At 37.8% G+C, this 25,239-nt stretch overlaps 1 pseudogene; it reads right to left on the bottom strand.

The window, feature by feature from the left end:
- Positions 1–2,379: 2,379 nt before the first annotated feature.
- On the bottom strand, positions 2,380–2,501 carry LOC129772060 (U4 spliceosomal RNA; annotated as a pseudogene).
- Positions 2,502–25,239: the final 22,738 nt, after the last annotated feature.

Raw genomic sequence — 25,239 nt, 5'->3', positions numbered from 1 at the left:
TTCCCATATACAACATATCTGTCGCTTCCAATCAGTCTGCATAAATGTTGCGCTCACTCTGCCCCCCTCACAACACCCACTTCCCGTTTGTGACATTGATTTTGTGCGAGTGTCGAGCAGGAATGAATTGTCTTTCTCAAGATTCATTGTACTCCTAATAAGTGCTCGAAAGATGTAATCTTACGTTGATCGCACTTGATCGAAGAAATTACAAAAAGAATGTATTTGACCGCAGTATTTGATAAGCTCTTTCTGAAAAGAACTGGATTTGATTTGCTGAAAACACTATCTTGTTTTCTCTCGTGTTGTGCGTTATGTGTGGCGATGGTAGGTTTTTTTGAAGCTGCTGTTGATTTCTATGAGTTCGACGTTTTCGGCTTGCATGCAACGATTTTTGGGGATTTGTTTGACTTTTGCTTTCGGGCAGCCACACCAGCAGTAGCAGCAGCTTTCTTCTTGCTGGTCGCCTTCTTCACAGCAGCAATTTTTTTTTTTTTGCAGCAGTAACTGTTCCAAAATGATCTAACCGCTGTACAATTATAATTGAGTGGAGCTGGACCTACTTATATACATATTTTTGTGATTTCAATAGCTTGCTTTCAAAACAATTTTTGAGCTATTGAAACAAGTTTTTGGATCAATTAGTAACACACATATAACGCGTAGACATTTTATCTTTCGAATGAAGCGGTTATCATACCATTTCTTTCAACCGGCGAAGAGGGTTTATTGCTCAAAATCCTGTTTCTCCAATGTAACACTCTCATTCTCGAAGCTTTGAACTTACACCCCAGTATAGAAATGAAAGATGTAGTCCGACGTCAACATTATTTTCACATAAAATGTCTTGCAAAAAAAATGTCATGTTGAAATTTTCTACATATTTCAATACTTCCCCTTGGTTCACCGTGACTGGTTCGCGCTGACATAAGGGTGATCACAACAAACGCGAGCTGGCTCCTCTCTCTCAGCTATGGAGTATTGATCTGGATTGTGAAAATTTGAAACAATGATAACAAAAAAAATAACTTCTTTATTGTCCACCCATTTATTGGTAATTATTCCCGTATCACTTACTAATGATTCATATTCTCCTCGATGTTTGATATTTTTTCTAAACTTAAACAATTCTTTTCTCGTTTTATTATTTACACCGCAAGCATTAATTTGTTTCGATTTCAAGTCCACTAATAAATTTATACTGGTAAAATAATTTTCAAAATAAATAGTATGTTCTTTTCCAACCAAGTTTGAAGTAAGAGTAGTCACGATTTTCTCACCATGGTTTTTCGTTACTTCATTGTCAATTTTTCCAGTGTATACATTAAATTTGTAGCAATAACCTGAATTATCTGCTAGAATACATGATTTGTATCCTCTTTTGATTGGTTTATTCGGGAGATATTGTTTCATTGAACTACGTCCCTTAAATTTTACCATCGATTCATCGATCGCGAGACTTTGACCTGGATTAAAATACTTCTCGAATTTTTCTTGTATCTTTTTCAAAAATGGACGAATTTCATATAGTTTATCATAATTGATGGTATCTCTCCTTGGAATCAACATATCATCATTTATATGAATGTGACTTAGAAGCCAACTGAAACGATTCACAGTCATTTATTGACATATGTATTCATTGCGTAAATAAGGTATAGTGCTCCAAGCGTCTCTATAACTGGAGAGTGGATTAGTTACCATTATAAAATTTATACCAACAAATGCGCGAATTTCTTGTACATTAGTTGGAGTGTATCTACTATTTTGTTGTTCTGCATATAAATTGGTTTGAAAAACGATGGAGTAAATAATTTCGTCAGTTATAAATTGGCAGATCACGGCATAAGGTGTTGGATCTTGCAGGTTTGCAATATCTTGAGTCGGCCCAACATTTGAAGAAAATGATCCCGCTGGTGTTGTGTTTCCGTTAAAACTCCATTTTGGAGACTTTTTGGCAAATGTTTTTCTATTGTGAACTGGTGCATTTTCTTCTATTTCACTACTTTCAGATTCATCTGAAGTAGAAAGTAGTCGAATTCGTTTTTTTATTGGGGTAAGCAATACTTCCTCGTCGGATTCAGAATCAATTATAGAATTGTCATCTGAAGGCATTTCTTCAAAATCCAGGTTATTTTTATTCATCTTGAATCAGAAGGGTAAAATAATAAATATTTTAAAACTAAAATTATAGCTTTCACTATAAACTTAAATAATAAATTAAAAACCTGCTTTTATTTCTTACTCTCTAGCTTGCATGGTGGGCTAAATAAAGTCCCACCACACTTTCATAATTTACCAAAAAAAAAAATTAAGGGATATAGTTTCTATTATTCTTGAAAATAATTTTAGTTTCTTATATAGAAGTAATGTATAATAAAGAAAAGACTTACTTTTAATATTTTTCTCACAAAATCATTAAATAAAGCTTTTTTTTCAACTAGCAATAATCGCACCTCGGATGTACCTCATTGGTTACGATATCACCACTGCGCAAAGCTGCTAAATAAAGCTGCACTACTAAAAATTTTAGGTTTCAACACTTGATGAACTTATCATATGATGATAAACTTTGCCAACACAATCGAATATATTTCTGACATTTGCTAATGCTGTTGCCAACTAGTTTAAATAAAAAGGTTCCGAAAAAAAATTATGAGCGCGTAGCTATTCTAATATTTCTAGGTGGGACAAAAAATATCCCACCATGCGTTATTACGCATCAAAAAGGTGGTACATTTTCAATACCACCGTGTCCCAAAGAGTTAAGAAGAGAAGATGTAGTTAACAAGCAGTATGGGAGTACTGATAAGTTGTAACGAGCAGTTTCCTCTGCATGGAACAAGATAAAAATTCAACATTCCACAGCTTGGCATGAGTGCACCCGTGGCCGAGTGGTTAGCGTCTCACATTATCATGCCGAGTGTTCGGGTTCGATTCCCGTTCTGGTCGGGGGATTTTTCGTTACAGAAATTTCCTTCGACTTGCACTGTGGTCACGCGTATTCTAGAACATGCCCCTCGGAATACATTCAAGGCGTGTTATTTGGCTTAAGAAATCTCAACTAAGTATTAATAAATGACGCTAGCTAATGCATACGTTGAGACGTTTTTGCATACGTTTTTGACTAAGTGAGAACTAGGGATGACCTATGAATCGAAACTTATTGTAATTCATGTTAATCTGATTCTATAATTATAAAACACATGCATTTTGGTTTTTTTAATGTTTCGCGACTGATCAAAAAGAAAATTTTATAAAGCTAGTCTTATAAACTAAGATAATTATCACATTTTACACTTTATACATTACTTCAATCGAGAATATCTCTGGAAACTTAAAAAATGGCTCAATAGTTATGAAACATAATGAACAACATATTTTTGTTTAGTGTTTGACCTATATTCTAACATTTTTCATATATATTTTGACTGTCACACCGTACAATGGAAGTGAATATATTAGTTGAACAAAGGACTGTTCAATCACGAATCAACTAGTAATCGAAATCTCAGCGCTACGAAATATTAGAGCATCATTCAAGCTGTCAACACAGGGCCGATATTTTTTTTACAATATTAAGACGGGTAACGAAACAAAACCGTAGATTTATCAATATGTGAAAATATATTCGATAGGTATATAAAACTTGCCAATATTTGTCGTTGAAAAAATGCAATGTAAAGTTAATCAAACACGTTTAAGATGCATGTAGCAGAACAAGCATTTCGAATTGCTAACCATCGATATAAATTATGTATAAGTGAACAACAAAATTCAAGTCAACCCCATTTCGATCGAATCAAAACAAACACGATAGAACTTGGTGTGCCGGTACTTATAATTTCAGCTTACTGAAATCAGCTGTGAATCGAATTATCATTCCATTCCGTTTTCACGTCCAAGAAATTTTCACCCAGTTTTACATAATTTTCAAGATCAAGTTCATCGTTATACATTATTTATCGCTTTCAATTATAACAATTTATTCAGATTCCGGCCAGCAGCAGCCAGCCAGCCGCCGACATTCCGCTTGGCGCTGCAATACCTTGGTCATTAACTCATTTATTCCTCCCGAAGCGCCCTCTTTGCGCCACAACCCATACGACTTTAAATCGAGTCAATAGTACGGAGTACCCGGGGTGGGATGTCTTGTAAGACGGCGCGACGGAGGGGCAACGGCAATCCGCGCACATTTTCATGAATGGAGCAAATTTTTAATGTAAACTTCTTATTCGAAATTAATTTAAAATATATGCAAAAATGCGCCGCGCCGTCGTCGCGCTCCGACAGTGAATGAAAATGTACACATTGGCAGTACTCGGGGGAGGGCACCTGGCGGGACTGTTGCCTCTCCCAAACGATATAGTTATGGCCAGGTATTATGCCGAGCTGAACGGTATGTAGATTTGATATGTTCGCTGCCGCCTGAGACTTCAGCTGACGACGACTTCGAAAACCCGCGAGAAGGCAACGGACTTTTGAATGAATTCGGAGAACCCTCCACCGGTCGACCGCTCTCGTAGTCGAAGGCGCGATGTACGATTTAAACAGAAGATATTTTACATATGTTTGTTTTAGCAATGAGACTGATTATACTATTAATTCGCATTTCATAAAAGTAACACATTTATAATTAATACAAATATCTTGGCGCAATAAAAAAAGTGACGCAGGTTGCCGGGTTTTTATAGACATTTCGGTTGCATGGTAATTGTTTCCCATACACATAAAAATGGGTTTTCGGCTAACAGCCCAGCTTTAAGTAGCTGAATAAGATTATCATAATATGGAAATCAGTTCTTCAGGCCTGACCCACTGAGAGAAATAGAGTCATAAAATCGTCATCGATGGCCGGGAACAAACTGCTGAGGGAATGTTCTTTTTTTGCTGGGTAGAGGCTGTGAGAAGTGGTCACTTTGGTTAAGCTCGTATAACTTCTGATGTTCACATTGAATAATACTTTTCCATACGCAGGTACGGTCGTCAGTACTTTGACTAGAGTCGCAGGTTAATTTATGTCTGGATGCATGCAGTGAATGCTGTAATGCGTAACTTTATTGGGTATTCGTTCTGGAAATGTGTTTTTATATGTTTTCACTTTTAATACTCAGGCACTCTTCGACACTCTTCAGGCGGCTTCCAAGAGGGTAATCATTAATAAAACATTAAACTTTTGATTTTATTCGCATTCAATGAATTATTAATTTTTCGGCCGAAAGGCGTTCAATTTGAATAACGCTAGAGTTAAATAGTGCCGGTTTGCGTTCCTTCGCTGTTATACCGCTATTGGTGTGCTTTTTTCCGTTTAATGGCCATGTGCTGGTTAAATTAAATAGACCGCATCAATGAATCAAACTTTTCGCACTGCATAGTTGATTTGAAATTTGATCCACATTAAGTAGAACGTAATTAGGTGCTCTGCCCCAGGGTACTTTTGATTACTAAGCGGTTGGTAATGTCGCGTCATAGTTTTACTAAATTGAATTCAATTCTTTGCTGTTCGTATGAGCGCACGGACTTCCTACAATTGACCTCACCATACTTTGAAGCATCCTGTCGTATTTAAATAATCATATTTAGATACACAATGTGATCCCTAGTTTGTGGCACATGTCGTGACCACCAACTTCCCTGCGAGGCCACAGGAAGCGCATGCCAACAAGGGACACTTGCCACACCAAAAACCTTCGAATGAATGGAATGGAGAGCGTGGCCAAAGACAAAAGAGACGGTAAGTTGCACACATTGTCTGCCATGTTTGAGAGTAGCCAATGTAAACAAATGCATGTCATCGATGCGTTGCAACTCAAATCGCAGTGGCCGATGGCGAAATAGCGTGAATCACGGACCGATGACCAACAAGTCTTGCCCGACCAACGGCAACGGATCGTTACTGGCTGCACCGTAGTGAGTGAGAGGTGGGGTAAACTCCAACTCCGACCGGATAGAGAATAACTTGCTTTCACTCCGGCTAGAGCGTGTGTAATGTGTGATACTCGAGGGCCATTACGAGAATTTTTCATGCACATTATTCTGCACTGGTGTGGGTGCACAAAAGCAAAGTGGCGTTCATATTTCTACCCACCTTTCCATTCTTTTTTTTTTCGTTAGAGGTTAGGTTTGTTGACCTTCTTTTGTGGTGTTTTTTTCATACCTTGTTTTTTTTTTTGTTTGAGCCTCCATTGTAGCGAACGCCATCCACACATCACCACGTCCGTGACCGCATCCATCGTTAGCTCCTCCATCTTTACCCGTCACCATGCCAATTACGCGACGGATGCCAAGAATGAGTCTAACCAAGCATTCTCAATTTTTTATACGTGCAAAGCGATGAAAATACGTGTTGCAGCCATTAACAAAAATTAACACAATCACTAACCCTACCTTATATCCCATCCTCCTCCTAAAAATATGTCACCCTCCTAAACTCGAGTACACCGCGAGTAATCGGTTTTCCACCTTACTAACCATAGATGTAAGAAAATTGTTTATATATATAGTTTTAAAATTATATTTAAGAATTCGGCTCCTTTAAACTTAAGTAACTGAGCCTGTAAAAATAAACGAATTAAAAAAAAAAAAAAAACTAACCCTACGGAAATCCAAGCTTTGCGTTCATAAAAGGTTGAAGTTTAAAATGTTGAATGGCAAAAAAGCCAATACGAAGCCATCTCTGCCTATGTTTGTATAGGAGACGTAAGCGACAAAATGAACGAAATCGACTTTTTCGCCGTTATGCATTCTACGCAATGTAATACGTTTGCTCAACATGCAAACATACATTTTTTGTTCGAAAAGATATGAGCAATTTTGAAAAAAAACCTTTTCGAAAAATCACTGTTTCTCCGCATAACAGACGTAGTTCCATACAGCAGTCATACATCGCTCGAAAATCCACAATTGTCAGTATTATGTGCTATAAGCTAAATCTACATTTGAATTATATTCTTTGTAGAGTCCAAACATGCCTGTCACGATAGTGTCTTATTGCTTAATGCTTCCTAATAAATGAATATAAGAAACCTTTGAAACGCTGCTCATATAAGTACTATTTTCATTACACTGCACTACGATGAACAAAGAAAGGCAATTGTGTTTTTCAATGTTATAATTACCTAAATTTCTGCATTCGAATCTTCAAGTAGATAATGAAACAATCAATTCAGTAGAAAAATTAAAGTAATATTGGTTCTTAGCATAATAACTCCTCGGATTCGACATCGAACTATTACACATACTCAGCATCATACCGTTGGTGTGAGTCACTCCACCATCTTTATGCGATTGATCGGTAAATCATGTTAAAATTACGAACATTGCAGATTGGCTTTACAAATTCAATTAATTGAAAAAACACGACCTGCTGTTCTTATTATATCCCAGAGTATACAGGAAAAATGTACTATCATAGACTCCCAACAAACCCAGAGCACCTTTTCCAGACATTTCACAAAATTTCATCCAAATCTTTTTGTTTTTTTCCGATAACAACGGAAACTACCGACGGAAACGTTTTGACTATTATCGGAAATGTAAACACTAACGCCACAAACAAAGCAACCTGGTGATGGTGAACGTCTAGCTATGCGAACAAATGTTCATTGAAACGATTGATTGTCCGCATAAATAGACGCAAGTGTTTTCCAAATAGTAAAAAATATGTTTTAGTCCGCAAAATCTCCTAGGCCCTCTTTTTGCCGATAATATCCTTCAACTGGACAGATTATTTCATTGTGATAATTTCATGGTTACACTTGTAGAAAAAAAAACAACAAAATTGCGTTTTCCCAACATTAATGGTGTTGGTGATTACGTCTCCTATGCAAACATGGGTAGTTCTGTCGCATTCAAAATGTTCAAAATTTCTGAATAGAAATGATCCATCCCATAGGGTTATGCACCAAAGAACCAAATTTCAAATCAAGTAATAGGAGAAAATTGAAAACGCTATCTGAATAAGCACTAGCTATAACATAGATTCTTTGTAACGAATTTTATTTTTTTGCACCAACTTTTGGGAGCGGCGAGTTTAAAAACTACATAATTATATTAAAAATATTTTAGGTTTTTATTTTTTTATGTATCTTGAGATATCTCTGCACTTGTTTAACCAAACTTCAATGTCTATACAGGTCGGGCTCGATTATATATAGGCTCGATTATATATAGACTCGATTCTATATATTCGATTATATTAGGTTGGTGCTCCCTTGGCCGAGTGGTTAGCGTCATAACTAACATGCCGGGTGTTCGGGTTCGATTCCCGTTCTGGTCGGGGGAATTTTTCGTCAAAGAAATTTCCTCCGGCTTGCACTGTGATCACGCGTCTAGAGCTTGCCACTCAGAATGCATTCAAGGCGTGTTATTTGGCATAGAAATCTCAACTAAGTACTAATAAAAATGACGCAAGTAATACTACGTTGAGACGGCGAAGTTACTCTAGGAACGTTAGTGCCATTGAAGAAGAAGAAGGTTGGGCAAAAAATTATCTATTATTTTCTCGGTAGCTGGCTTAGAGATCAATATCTCGCGTAATAGCGATTAACAAATCCTGGAACAATAAACAAGTTCAATAACTCTGTCATTGTTGAAAGTCGACCATATGGGAAGGATTTTTTCCATAAAATATGATCCCCAATTCCTGAGAGATTTTGAATAAATTATTTTTTTTCGTGTGAGAAAGGTGTTTTCTCAATTTAATAGGATGAATTAAAAATTAAATTCTTCTTTTATATTCAAAAACAAAAAGTTTATGTATGAAAAACAAATTAAAAAAATAATATTTAACTTGATTATATACGTAATTCGATTATATACAGTGAAAAGCAATCTGAGACTGTCCGCCCTGTATACCATTGAATGGATAATACTTGTTTGAAAAACAGTGAATAGATTTAGGTTTCATTTTGTAATCTACGAGAAACAAGCATTAGAAAAACAGCTGTTTTGAAACGTTGTCACATCACAAAAATGAAGAATTGTTTTAGTTTATCAGGTGAACTTAGCTTCAAACATTTTTATACTTGGGTTTTCTCTTAGCAAGCAGTGAGCGTCAACAACCCACAGAATTTGGTTAAGATCGATCCATATCAACTGTCTCAAGAAGTTGTTGTCACGTCACGAGAAGTACACGATCCATTCCAGCGTGACGTGACAACATTTTGACTCACCGCAAACACCCCTGTCTGGAAGGACGAACAATACTGAACTTTAGTGAAATCACAACTCAAAAACGAAAACAAACGCCTCTCCTGTTTTTGGGTATGTTAAGTAAAAAATGTCAGCTTTCAAGAAAAAAAATATATATCTCCTCTCTGTTGTCGTTCCGAAAAAGTGATTTGTTGATAGTTTCTTTGGGAAACGGTGTTCTTGGGAGCGTTGAAGATGTGATTCCAAGAGATATTAAAAAACTACTCAATACGTTCAGTGTTCTAGTGTCGATCTAGACAGCAAACAGTCAACGGTACACGTTAATGCTGAGAAGAAATTTGACAATGTGTCCAAATTGATTTTTCATTGCTTTGCGAATTATTTACGTTGCTCAGCGCAATCATTCATTCATCGACCCTTGTTCTAAAGATTTAATTTTTGAATTTCTATGATGTTTATTCTCGTCGGTTATAATTTGCCATTCTTACATTGATAATCTGATTTTGAAATAAGAAGGACGGCAAAATAATAACAAAACAAAAATAAACTATAAAGTCAGACATAAAAATCACGTCGATGCTAAATGGACGATAACTTCATCAAATATGCTTCTTTTCATTACCGCACAAAAAAGGTTCGCCTGTACTTGATTTAAAACAGAGCAAGTCTCTGGAATAGTTTCGATCGATATTTAGAAGATCGATTTTTTCCATTCCGATTTCTATTTTTTTGGATCAATTCTTCGTACTTGTACTTCGTACAGAGATCAATTCTGGTGGATTTTTTTCTATTAATTAAGTCTGGTAGATTTTCCTGAATCGAGAGAAAGTATCGGCTTCGTAAATTTTCATTTCCCAAGAGCGTTTTAATGTGTAGGGAAGAGTGGTTCTAAAACGACCCTCCAAATTGAATTCATTCAAGGAATTTAGCCGTTGTTCAAATATCACCAAACCGTTGTAACGTTGCGCCAAAATGACACTGGAAATTATGGAAGTAGCAAATTTCAATATTATTTTGATAATTATGTAAGTTTGATCTGTATTTTCATCTTCAGTTGGTGGTCGAATGTAGGTTGGTGTCTATGTAGGTTTTAATGTGCAACTCCGCCGTCACGATTGAAGTTCTATAAAGGGTACCCGCAAAATATATATGGCGGATCTGATTGCTTTTGAAGGAGTTCTCTCGGTTATCTTCTCAGGTTTCCCACAGATAGCTCTCCGCCGTCGTGATTGAAGATTTAAAAAGATTTTCATCCATTGTCACAAACTTCGAAAGAAGTTCACATTACGCTTCAAGAACGCCAAACTGGTTGTTGAATCATCAACGCGCCACTGTTTTTGGTCGACGGTCAGCAAATTCAGTACTCATCGCGCGAATATCTTTTTTATATCCAAAATGTCGTGCAAAATGTATCCCACTTGTTCCTTTGAAATGCCTTCAGCCACAGTTAACTCGCGTAACTTCACTTTACGATCGTTCAAAATGAGTCGACCACCGATGAACTGTTGCTCTCGAAGGGGCAGAAGTGGAATAACATTCTGTCAACCACCTCATTGATTGTTAAGGAGTTTTTCCTGTCAAAAAACAATGTTTGATCAAAATACGATATTCTTTTTTTCCATTCTCTACGAATGATCAGGTAGTAACACTTAAACAACTGTAATTTGTGAACAAATAAACGAAATGTCATGAAACTTCACATATAAGCTAGTGACAGATGAACCTATCGAAATAAATCTTGTTCATTTTTAGTGGCGCTGATTATTTATTTGATTTTTATTCATGTAACTTAAGGAAAAAAATCCTTCTCAACTACGTTACACTGTGGTAGGATATTCTGATAAAAAAAATTAACATATCATTACAAACTATCATAACAAGTTCCTGAATTTTGAATTTAATTCAAACAAATCCTTTATTGCATGCGATCAAGTTCCACGAGTAGCTAGAAACAGTTATGCGATCAAGTTCCATTTTGAAGCTAGAAACAGTTATAGATGATTTAAGAGCAGGTGATAAGCGATTCCAATATATAACACCGCTCACTAACACTGCCGTGATCTCGCAAAGTGACGCAAGCGCCAAAATTGACACTTTACTTTGTATGTTATAGATCGATAAAGAATACAAAATCCTTTCAAACGACTTAAAAATTTTACAAAAATGTGAAAAAAGGACCCCGTAAAAGCTTGCAAACGGAATGGCGTAAGCGCCATTTCCACTGTAAGGTGGCGCCATTTCCCTTATGATGTGACGTAATTTGATTTTGATGCGATGTGATTTTTTACTTGTTCTGATGGCATAGAATGAACGAGCAGGGACAGCAAATTTCACGTAACAACATGTTCCGTCATGAACTTTTGGCATAATGAGAGTCACATGCCCTCTTTCTTGTAAAAAAAATCACTCTCCGAAAAGATCGTCATGGCTAATATTTTAATCAAAAATAGTTAATCCCGTTTAGTGCTACATTTATAACATCAATTTTGTTTTAGAACTACAAATCATGTACTTAGAAGCTCTGTTTAAAAGTCTCGTCAAGTATTTCAATTTAATAGTTATCTTAACATAAAAATGTATACGAATAAATTCGGCTCTGTGACAGCTGAATTGCTAAATGAGCCTAATAAACGGATGGGATAAAAAAAAAGTATTTCAATTTATAAAATCAAATCAATTTATAAAATCAAACCCATCTTAATGAAGATGTGTCACCCTTCTAAACTCGAGTCGACCGCATGTAATCGGTTTCCTGTTTTATTAACCATAGAATTAAGGAAACATGTTAATATATTCTAGTAAAAATATAGTGAGGAGTTTGGCTCCTTTAAACCTATGTAACTGAGCCTGCACCTGCTTAAATTCTCTTTCGGATGAATTGAAGCTGAGTGTTGGTAAATGTGGAATTTGGTGAACAGCTACACTCTTCTAAATTCTCCATCGAAACGCATTTTATAACAAAACTCAAAGCATCCTCGCGTAAACTGTATGTGCTTTGACATCGGATAATTCCGGACGGCGATATCTTGTTTAACACGAATGTTTTCAATTGCATTTTGGATTGGAAAAAAATGGTGCTGTCCATAATTGTTAGAATCGGGTTCTCAACTACGTTAGTCTGCTCCACGCATACTACAATGTCGGAAAATGTGTAGAACTTTTCTCCCTGATGCTTCTTTATGTTCCGCTCAACGGCAGCGTTTTGGAGAAAATAATTGGAAACAGATTCTCACATACTTTGATGTATGAACGCCAATCGGTTGTGGAAACAGCGATTAAAATTGGCTGTTTCCACCACAAAGTGACGTTGGTAACATAGCTTGAATAAAACTGCATTTTTTCAACAATCAAGCCGATGGCAATGTTTTTCCATCAATTGTATACAATTTGTACAGATCAGATTTTCGTAATGTTCGCGTATGCTGATTATACATGCAATTTTGCGAAAAGTCTCGTACTTTTAACAATTTTGAAAAAGTTTATGCATGTACGATACACATAAAATTTGGTGATACTACATCCTAATAAAGTGCTACTTAAGTGTGAAACACTGGAATATCTCGATAAATTGTATACATATTGGGTTGGGGAAAAAGAAATGTCGTATATTGTCAATATATGGCAACACTTAACCATATCTTGTGTTGTACTTATCGCATCGGGTCATACTATACGGCTGTTTAAAGACGACAATCTGTACTACAAGTGTCGTTTTGACAGTGATGTGATTGTCTCCTGATTCCAGTCTCAAGTTATAGCGTGTCAAAGATGGAGTCCACCAAGCAAGAAATTCACCATATTTTACGTTTTTACTACCTGCGAGGTAAAACTGCAACGAAGGCGGTCGATAAAATTCGTGTAGTTTATGGACCCGATACTGTAACGCTTCGCACAGCGTTGGTTTGATCGATTTCGTTCTGATGTAGTGGCTGTCGAAGATACACCCCGTACTGATAGGCCAATCGTCGTGGAAACCGATAAAATCGTTGAGATCATCCAAGTAGACCGGCATGCGAGCACCCGCTCGATTGGCCAGGCACTGGGTATAGATCTTAAAACCGTTTGGAACCATTTGCAGGAGATTTGATTCCAAAAAAAGCTGAGGTGCCTAGGTGCCACACGAGTTGACGCAAAAAAATCTTTTAGACCGAATCAACGCCTGCGATGCACTGCTGAAACGGAACGAACTCGACCCATTTTTGAAGAAGATGGTGACTGGTGATGAAAAGTGGATCACGCACGACAAAGCGAAAAAAGGCGTGATCGGAGCGTAGTGAGCCCCGAATTGACGGCCAGGAAGGTTTTGCTGTGTGTTTTGTGGGATTGGAAGGGAATCATCCACTATGAGCTGCTCAACTATGGCCAGAAATGATCAAGAAGAAGAAGCGGCCAGAAATGATCAATAGGAATGGTGTTGTTTTCCACCAGGACAACGCTCGGCCTCACTCATCTTTGATGACCCGCCAGAAGCTACGGGAGCTCGGATGGGATGTCCTATTGTACCCACCGTATAGTCCGGACCTGGCTCCAAGTGAATATCATCGCTTCGGGTCCATGCACAACGCTCTTGGTGATACTAAGTTGGCCTCAAAAGAGGCTTATAAGGAGAGGAGGGGGATTGATAAGGGAGGGACAATGAAGTTGCCTTCTAAATGGCAACAAGTTTGCGAACAAAACGGCGCATATTTGACTTAAATTGGATAATTTTAAATATATTAAATAAAGTGTCAAATTTCGATCAGAAATACGACATTTCTTTTCCCCCAACCGTATATCTTACACATGAATTCAAAGCAACTCTTAGTCTGTTGAGAGCGGTCGCAGAAGCATTAGTGTAAATGAAATTTCCATACAAAAAATGAGGATGAATCAACGACTTGAATAATTTTATTTTTGTAGATGTTTCCAAATGTCTAGTCACTAAATTCAAACGTTTTAATACGCCGTAGATCTTACCACATTGTGAATTGATGAAAACATCCCATGACAAATTAGATGTAAATATAACACCCAGATTATTGAATTTATCGACATATTCAACAACTTGTCCATCAAAAATTATTGGAGGTGGTGTAGGTGTACTTTTCTGTTTGCAAATAAGCATTGCTTTCGTTTTCATAGGATTTACTGAAAGTAGGTTTGTCCGGGACCATTTCAGAATATCCCTCAAGTCATGATTGGTTTTTCTAACCATATATTCTAACCATACGCCAAATCAACATTTACGGGAGCGCACAACATATTTGGACGTCGTCGGCAAACATATGAATGGAGAAAAACTTGAGAGTAGATTAAAGTGACCAGACGTCCCGCGTTACGCGGGACAGTCCCGCATTTCAACAGAATGTCCCGCGTAAGATTCCGTCCCGCGAAACGTCCCGCATTTGGCAAAAGAAACGAAAATGTCCCGCGATATCAGTATATTTCAATATCACAATTTGATCATGTTGATTTTCTTAAATGGATGAACCTCAAAAAATACTTTTATTTGGCAGACTGTTCAAAAGCGTATCTAATGCATCCTAAGATTAATACGTTGAGCTGGTTTCATCGCACCGACAGTGCGCTTTTTGTTTAGAGAGCGTCAACTGGAAGCGACAGCAACAAAATTGGAAAATTTTAAATTCTAGCATCAAGTACGTCTCGTCTTTCATTATAATCACGGAAAGTAGTTTTTCACCAAAAATGCCCAGTTTGGCCAGATTCACCTTCACCGTTTGGCCGGTTGCTTCGATCCCCCGGCTTAAGGAGCAACAGGGAGATAATGTTGTAAATACCAGATCGGCTATATCTGGCGGACACAAAGTGCCTCAGGATGTCCGACTCCTTCGCTGTGGGGTGAAGCTTGCAGTATGAAAAAATCATCAAGTTGCTTGACAGTGCTGCTGCTGCGATTCAACAGCCTTGAATCATTTTTGTTGTAGGCTTAATAAACGTAAGATTTAAGAAAAATCTCGAGCATTCCATTCGGTAATATTCGTAATTTTTTTTTTCAAAGAAAATTGTAGAATTCGAATCGTTCTTGCCAGGCGTAAATGCTCTGATTGAGCGAGTGATTTTCAGGCGTAAACAAAATCTAAACCACCGAAAAATTACAACTGAGTGCCGATACTTAGAAAGAAATAATACATATCAGTTCAGACAAGCTAAACTATGGTATATGTTCACATAACGTTTTGTTATTTGTGTCCCGCGTTAGACCACTGACCATCTGGTCACTTTAGAGTAGATGGTAAGTCGTTAATAAAAAGAGAAAACAATAGTGGACCTAGGATTGAACCTTGGGGTACACCTGATTCAATATAGCCGAAAGAAGATATGATTCCATTGTAAAACACAGCTTCGTTCGTATAGATAAGATCTTATCAGGTTGGCAGAGTTTTGTGAGAAATTGAAGAAGTTTATTAACTTATTAACGAGTTTACAATGTGACACTCGATCAAAGGCTTTAGCGAAATCAATCAGAAGCAGAATAGCAATACTTTTTTTGTCAATCGCGCGTGCTATGTCGTCATGGACTTTGATTAATGCATTATGTGTGCTATGACAAGTACGAAAACCGGATTGTAATGGATGCAGAATATTATTATCATTAACATATTAACATATTAACATATTCCGACTGGGGAAGCAACTAGGATAGCCAACCCTCCTGCACGGGCAAGCATGCTAGACATATCTCTCTGCTCTTCTTCATTATCCCTGGATTGCACATGGAAGGTAATCCAAGATCCCCACGGTAGTGATCACCTGCCAATAATTTTATCGATCGCCAATGAATCAAAATCTAGTGAGTCAGTCGATATTGCGTATGACCTCACGAAGAATATTGACTGGAGAAAATTTGCAGAATTAATATCTGAAGCATTCATTTCGATGCATGAACTTCCTCCCCTTGAAGAGTATAATTTTATATCAAGTTTGATTTACGATAGCGCACTTCAAGCTCAAAAGAAACGTGTACCGGCTACCACTTTTCGACGTCGTCCTCCATCACTTTGGTGGGACAGGGAGTGTTCAAAGGTCTACCTTGAAAAATCATCCGCTTTCAAAAAATTCAGGAAAACTGGATTAGTGGAATGGTTTCGAAAGTACCAAGCTCTAGAAGCCAAACTAAAAGGTCTGATTAAAGCAAAAAAGCGTGGATATTGGCGGAAATTCGTCAATATTCCGCTCCAATGCGATTATGAGAATTTTTCGATGGTAGAATTCTCAATTGCCCTCCTCTCATGTAACAATTCAGCTCCGGAGTCGGACAAGATTAAATTCAACTTGTTGAAGAATCTTCCCGACTTGGCAAAACAGCGTTTGCTGAACTTGTTCAACAAGTTTCTGGAGCTGAATATTGTCCCGCATGACTGGAGACAAGTGAGAGTGATAGCCATACGAAAACCCAACAAGCCGGCTTGCGATCACAACTCGTATAGGCCGATTGCAATGTTATCCTGTATTCGCAAATTGTTAGAGAAAATGATTCTACTTCGTTTAGACAAGTGGGTCGAAACGAACAATTTGCTGTCAAATACGCAGTTTGGCTTCCGCCGAGGTAAAGGGACAAATGATTGTCTCGCGCTGCTATCTTCTGAAATCCAAATCGCATTTGCTCGCAAAGAACAAATGGCTTCCGTTTTTCTCGATACCAAAGGGGCATTTGATTCAGTTTCCATGGAAATTCTCTCAGAGAAGCTTCATAATCGTGGACTTTCACCAATTCTGAATAATTTCCTGTACAATTTACTGTCAGAAAAGCACATGAATTTCTCTCATGGCAACTCAAAATCTTCTCGTTACAGTTTTATGGGCCTACCGCAAGGCTCCTGCCTAAGCCCCCTCTTGTACAGTTTTTACGTCAATGATATGGATGATTGTCTAACTAGAGACTGCACGCTGAGACAACTTGCAGACGATGGAGTTATTTCCATCACGGGTATCTGTTCACGTGGGCCCTCAAGCTGGGTATCGAATTCTCTACGGAGAAAACTGAAATGGTCGTTTTTTCTAGGAAGCACGAACCCGCCCAATTCCAGCTTCACCTATCCGGCAAAACGATCCAACACTCTATGTTTTTCAAATACCTGGGTGTATATTTTGATTCTAAATGTACCTGGGGGAGACACATTGCGTATTTGAAACAGAAATGCCAGCAAAGAATCAATTTTCTCCAAACAATAACCGGAACATGGTGGGGTGCCCATCCAGGAGACCTCATTCTGTTGTACAAAACAACGATATTGTCAGTGTTAGAATATGGCAGTTTTTGCTTCCAATCAGCTGCCAGGATTCATATTCTCAAGCTGGAGAGGATACAATATCGTTGCTTGCGTATAGCCATGGGGTGTTTGCATTCGACACATACGATGAGTCTCGAAGTTTTGGCAGGAGTACCCCCGCTTACTCTTCGGTTCACAGAATTATCCTACAGATTTCTCATCCGTTGCAAGATCATGAATCCATTGGTGATTGATAACTTCGAAAATCTACTCCAACTGACTCCTCAGTCAAGTTTTATGTCTTTATACCATGAGTACCTTACCCACGACGTGCACTCTTCACCAGGCATCTCCAACCAAGTTTGCTTCCCATACTTTTGCAATTCCTCTGTCATTTTTGATCTGTCCATGCGACAAAAAATCCATGGAATACCAGATCACCTACGCTCCAATGTTATTCCGTCGATATTTTCGGAAAAATATGGGAAAGTTGGATCTGATAAAATGTTCTTTACTGACGGTTCATACATAAACGGGTCCACTGGCTTCGGCATCCTCAATGAAAATTCCAGTGCCTCTTTCAAACTCAAAGATCCTTGTTCCGTGTATGTCGTAGAAATGGGTGCGATATACTATGCTCTAGGGATCATCGACCATTATTTTATTTTTTCAGACAGTCTCAGCTCAATAGAGGCAATCCGCTCAATGAAAGTTGATAAACGCTCATCTTATTTCCTAACAAGAATAAGACATCTATTGAGTGTTTTGGTCGAAAAATTATTCAAGATTACCTTAGCATGGGTTCCCTCTCATTGCTCGATTCCGGGGAATGAGAAAGCGGACTCGCTAGCTAAGGTGGGCGCTTCAGAAGGCACACTTTTTGAAAGGCAAATTGCCTATAATGATTTTTTTCACATTCCTCGTCAGGACACACTCGTTAGTTGGCAGCGCATGTGGAGTGAAGATGAGTTCGGTCGTTGGTTACACACGATTATCCCTAAGGTCTCGACGAGTGCATGGTTCAAGGGATTGAATGTAGGTCGTGATTTCATTCGCGTGATATCTCGGCTTATGTCCAATCACTACAACCTAAACGCGCATCTCTATCGCATTGGGCTCGCAGCAAACAATCTTTGTGATTGTGGCGATGGCTACCACGACATCGAGCATGTTGTCTGGTCGTGTATCCGGTTCCATGCTGCTCGCTCTCAGCTCTCTAGAGCACTGAGAGCAAAAGGCAGACAATCGGATTTCCCCGTCCGGGATATCTTAGGTAGCCGGGATCCTGATCTTCTGCTTCATCTATACCTGTTCCTCAGAAACGCCGATGTCAACGTTTAATGATGTTTCCTTCGTTGTGTCCCCGTTTCATATCCCTCCTATCCGATCGATAAACTTTTACTAAGTCGCGGCAATACATACACACACTATTTACAGATGCACGGGCCGAAGGTTGTGCAGTCCACTGATCATTCAACAAGAGCCAAAGGTTGTACCGCTCATGACAACTCTACACGAGCTGATGATTGCGCCGGCTAGTGACCATTTTATCCTGGATTCCTCGAGTCGAGAAAGACGCACCACGCTAGATATGGGGTACAGACTAGGGAGCGTTGCTGATTAATGGTCAGCTGCATCCCAATAGGAAGTAGCCCGTGTCGGGCACACGTACAGAGCATCGAAGACTGCAACATACCAATTATGAGAACACTTGTAATACTAACCTCGAGCCAACCGCGAGTAATCGGTTACATATTACTAACATAGTTGTAAGACAAAAATTGTCAAAATATTGGACTCCCGGCCCCGTCAGGCTAACGCCACATGTGCCTTAATAAAAAATATATTTTGGGGAAAAAAAAAATATTCCGAAATTTGAAATGTGATCATCTTTTCGAAAGCACATAAAATACTGATGGGGCGTAGAACAATTTCCTTTCTTTTTGATAGATATAATCTTACCTCTTTTCCAAGCTTTTGGATAGACTGACGAAGAAATTATACTATTAAATAAATGTTTATAAAGGGGCACAGCCAACGGAAGAACAATTTTTATAAACATAATGGGAATATTATCCACACCAACAGCATTGGATTTAATTGAAAAAATATAGTTAATAATGTCGCAGTCTAGAATATCTCGAAAACGAAAAGCATTTAAGTTTGAAAAAAAGCGAAATAGAAGGGGAAGTGGGGGCATAGTGGTCAGCCTAAGGACCCATTTCCAGCATCCACATACCGCTTCAATTCCCGTTTTTCGAAGAATATTATAGTTCAACTCATTGTTGTTCAAGGTAGCGTTCGGCTTTTACTATAAAAAATCAAAATTGTACATTTTTCATCATTAGAAGGTGAAGATGAAGGTGAAAAATCGAACTTTTTTTTTGCTTGGAGGTAAAGTGGTCACCTAGTGGGGGCAAAGTGGTCATTCGCACATATCAAGCTAAATGGGATAGATTTATGCGTTTTTTTCGTTCATTCGTTCAATTTGTTCAAATCATACTTGATATAGTAGGTACATGTATGAAATAAGCTTGGCCTATTCACCTAGAGTCTCAATTTAATGTTTCTCATGCATACGAAAATGTAGTAAGAAACACATAACGTTCCGCATAATAAGGCTTCCTTTAGTTGGAGTGGCTTATTTTTCCAGGGTCAATGCGACAAAAGAAACCTCTTCGAGAGCAGAATATGATCAACTTTAGTAAACAGAACATTGTAATTGAATAACACCTATGACCACTATGCTCCCAAACACGAAAGAAATCTCTATGCTAATTAATCGCTGAGATTGAACAAAATATGTGTTCACCTCTCCTAGAATAGGTGAACAGTTGTCCAAACTGATGATTTGTCCAACATATCAGATTGAATATACTAAATTTCACGTGAAATTCCTTAGATACCATGCGCACATAATAATATAATCGTTTATAGCAGAAGCCCGTATATCATTATTGTTTGGAAGCTGAACGCCCTTTGTAAAACCTAGATTTTTGATATTATTCCATAACTTTTTACTGGGTAAATCTGCATTAAAATTACGTTTATCATAATTTAATTTAGCTTGGTTCATTAAACAGTTGACTCGATTTCTCAAACTTTTATAACGGTTCCTATCATTTTCACTTTTTGAACGTCTCCAGATTCGATAAGCAATATTCCTATAAGCAATATTTCCTATTGATAATTGCTCGCTCAATGTCAGCTTTAAACCATTCATTCTTCTTCTTTTTTTGTTTTCTCAAAGGTATATGCCATGAAGCCTAAGCAAGTGATGATTCAAAAATTCGGTCATAACATTCGGATCGTCCATAGAAAAGTACACATCCCAATTAATGTTATTAAAGTCTTCTGACAGCTTACTTGAGTCAAAATAAACATGTCATGATTGAAAATACCAGGCACTGACAACTGATCTTGCCTCAGAATTCCATCTGGCGTATCTATAATGAATAGATCAAGCAAGGAGCAACCAGATCGATGGAAAAATGTTGGTTCAGCATTAACGCACACATACGAAAACGAATTTAGAACTGCACTGAACCTGCGTGATCGATTTGAGTACCTCAGTAAATCGGTGTTGAAGTCACCAATGACTATGGTACATTCAAACTTGACCATGAATTCTTCAAATTGACTAGAAATGGTAGATGAACAATGGCTGATTGGATATTCGATTCAACAAATTCTTCTGCGTTAATTCGTGTAGCGCCCAAACATCGAGATGCTTTGCGTATCCGACATTTTCCAAATAATTCCAAATGACATGGTTGATTCTTTGTACACTGACTACCTTTTGATCGATTACATGCTGGCATGTAATGCATCTTCCGTTCATAAATTTCAACATTGTTCTGCGCATCTTCATTATCTGTAGTAGTAAAGAATCACATAGTGTATTTGTTCAGAAACTGCACTCAATCAATATACAGTGACTCACATCCGTAATCGTACTCCATCCTACAGATATTTTATACCTTCTTTTGGAAGTCGAAAACAAGCTTTCGGAACATTCTATTTGGTTATAGTGTCATATGAGAGTGGAAAGGTTTGCTCTCTGTTTTCAGAATAATGGTTTTTATTTCTCAAAGAATGGCGACTGTATGTGCTAATGTATGAAAATTGACTCAAACTCATATTCGTACGCTGGTTGAAATCTCAACTCGATTTCAAAGACAATCATTAGTATGTTATCCCTTTTTCATTGCAACTATCTTTAGCTGTTTTAGTCATCATCTACAAGTTTGTTTTATTTGTTAGGAAGGAATATTCATCCATATTTTTATCAAGGGTTTTAAAAATCGTTTTTAGAAATTGGATGGTTTCCAAACTTTCTACACAGATAACTTTATTAGTTTTTTACTGGGATTGATGTCGGGTGATTGTGGAGGAATATCAATAAATTTTGAGCAATTGTAATGTGATGTCATTGTCTTGGTAAAACTTGAATCCTCGATTCAAGCCCTTTTTGTTGATACTTTGCTTTGCTGATCCAGAGCATAGGGCATATAAAGTTGGCACATGGTAACATTACAATTGCTCAAAAGTTATTGATATTCCTCCACAATCTCCCGACAATCATCCCAGTCATAAACTAAGAAAGTTATCTGTCTAGGAAATTTAGAAACAATCAAATGTCTAAAAATACCGATTTTAAAAACCACTTGATGATAAAATGGATGAATATTTCTTCCGAATACACAACAAAAATTCTTAGATAACGGCTAAAGACAACTAAAGATAGTTGCAATGAACAAGAGATACCATACTGATGATAGAATTCTGAAATTGATCAACGCCTTCGAAATCGAGTTGAGATTTCAACCAGCGTACGAATATGAGTTTGAGTCACTGTAGCTTTGGACACGATAGGTGAACTACCAAATTTTGTTTACAAAAATAAAACTTAAAATGTTATCTCTCAAGGTGAAACCAGAATGTCGCGTTATACGTCGCGTCGCGACTATTGTGCTTTGACAGTTCATTTTGAATATGTGTGTTCCCATATAGTCATCTACAATGATGCGTCGCACCATTAGCATCGTTGTACTAAACGCTGACGTTTGTTCTAAACTGCTTCTTTCTTTTACATAATCTTTTACATAACCAGTAAGCGGTAAATCAGGTAGCTGATACTAAGCCTTACTATAATTGCTCCCTATTTGAATTTCTGTAGCTGAAAAATCCGTAAAACTGAAAGTTGAGAACACCATTCTCTCAAATTCATAGAACTTTCCCAACCCTCTGCACTCTTGAAGTTGTGGAGCATCGTTACCACTTCCACATTTATATCAGCAATTTCTGGAAGTAATTATCCCGATATTTTTCAACGTGCAATCAAGATGAGTTAAGTTTTGGATAGTTTTTCTAACACGATGAAGCCGATAGCTGAAGCTCCCATAAACAGCCGAAAGATGTTGCATGAGGTTGGGCTTTAGAGGAAACGCTATGTTACTAACAATGTGATGTGGAAATATTTTGTAGGAGTCAGACACGATATAAAATAGTCTTTTTGAAACTCAGAGCTGGTAAAATCTCCTCCATCGCTATCTCCACTATATGCACCAACATCAATGAAGCGAAAATTATAATTGACATTGTCACTTTAATGTTGTGTTAATGGCTACACAACCTTAAAGAGACATAAGTCGAGTTCAGAAAATAATCGAGGTCTCTTTGTCGCATCCTGAGACGAGACATGGCAATAGGGGGCCGATTTCGGACCACCTCTTCTGTCAAACTCGGACCACTTGCAATTCGGCTTCTGATTGGTTGATGAGGAAAACAATTGACAAAGATAAATATACAAAAATGGGATTTCCAACATTTTCACAGTATTGCCAAATATATTCAAAATTGAATAATAGTTGCATTCACATTTCATTTTAGCGAAAATTTATATTACGGATTCTTTGTATATTTTCGTTTCTATTACGTCCGGTGCTCAGTTCCTGAAGAGAGGGAAACATTGCATCGGAATTTTCACCCTACATCTTTTTGTGATTTTCTTGCCATCTAGCATAGCATAATAGCAGCGGCCTAGCAGAAAAAAACATTCAATTATTGTCCAACAGTAAAGCAGTTAGCAATAAAATTAGGATCAAATAACAACCAAGGAAGCAGGAAAATCTTTTAATACATGTTGGAACCTGAACAAAGCATACATACCTACGAAAAAAAAACATGAAAAAACGCTATGTTATATTTTCGGAATGTATTATTTTATCAATATTTCAATACTGTTAGTATTTGAACGATATCAAAGTTGAATTATAGAGCCTTACTCCTGTATACATTTCACGGTGAAAACGAAATGAAGTGTATCCGCGATGACATCGATACGGTGCCGACATATGGATACGAAATTAGTTTTTAACAAGTCTTACGGGTCGAAGGCACTTTTAAATTGCTAAAATCTGAATGAAAATTTTTACTTGGCGTTATTTATTTACTTGAAGCACGTCTTTCTTACCCTAACTTGACCTATTTTGTATACACTTTCCGATATTCTCACTAAAACTTATCATTATAATATAAAACTATCTTCAGATACAATTTTTATACGAGATTATTTTACCAAATGAAGAAAGCTTTCGAAATTTTATAACATTTGGCAACCTTCACATCTCGCTTTTCTGTTATCTAGCACTTGGCCGACGAAAATGCAGAAAGAAGAGTAAGAAGCCAGTTGTCACGTCTTGTCTTAGGTCGCATCAGCATATCGAAAATTTCTCCTGCTCGCGGTTTTGGCCCAGTGCAAAATAACTGCGGTTGTGACCCAGTGACAAATAACTGCGAATACTCAACTCAAGAAAACTCAAGAATTTTGATGAATTCATCCGAACCTGGCCCGTTTTGCCGTTACTGTTAAATTGCCGCGAACATTTGCTTTCGATTCAAGTCTCATTACATTCTTCGCCGTGGCTATGCATTCTCCCTTGTGCTACTCACCTTCCAGATCAAAGATAAAACGTCGAAAAAAGCATATAATGATAGACATTCTGAGTGAGTGCATAAGAGCGTCACTTTTACACACCAAGCAACCATTTCTACACGATACCGTAACGCAGATAGAGTGGAATAAACTCCATAAACGGTCTCCTTCGGATATGTGACGCCTTTTGCGAATGTGTGTTCAGTCTGTGCAACGCTCGTACGTCTCCAGTTAAGTCCCGGAAAAATATGTAACGTCTGGAGATCCCTGCAAGCTGAAAATTATGATCTCACATCCCCAAGCCAGTCAGTCAGTTTAGAGCCCTCCCGTAGCAGAACAGAAGTTCCACTAATGAACACACGATAACAATCTATATTATTTTATAATATTTTCCGTACTTTGCTCTTTCCTCGCTTGCACCAGGCTTTCCGTAGCGCGTTGTGTTCTGGTAGGTATCGGAAGTTTTAGAGGGCCAGCGGTGCTGAATGGCCACTCTTCCGTCAAGCGTTCGGGATTGTTATTAATTATGTAATTTTACGGCAGTCTTTTCTGCTCGTTTCCTTCCATCCATTCTCTAGCCATTGTGCGCTTCTTGTTTTTCACATATTTTAAAGGTTTCAACCTGTGTGACGAGAGCCTTCAATTTCTGGAGCTCCGTACGGAATAGAAACATTATTAGCGTGATAGTGTTCAATGCACGGTTCGTTTACGCTGAACATTTTTCGGTGTATTTCAACCTCTCCCGGTTGTGCAAATGAGAAAAGGTGTCATTTTGGGGGTCTTTTAATTAGTTCCGGTTTATTATCACCATATTTACGTTGGCCGAGGCTGCAATGGAATGAGTTGTTCGGGCACTGTAATTCCTAAAAAGAAGGGGTTTTCCACTTCCATCATGCTCAGTCGGCAACAGCAAACGCGTAGCTTTCCCCCCGGAAAGCA

This window comes from Toxorhynchites rutilus, chromosome 2, assembly GCF_029784135.1.
Source record: "Toxorhynchites rutilus septentrionalis strain SRP chromosome 2, ASM2978413v1, whole genome shotgun sequence".
NCBI classification, from domain to species: domain Eukaryota; kingdom Metazoa; phylum Arthropoda; class Insecta; order Diptera; family Culicidae; genus Toxorhynchites; species Toxorhynchites rutilus.
This window is presented reverse-complemented; position numbering and strand designations above follow the sequence as displayed.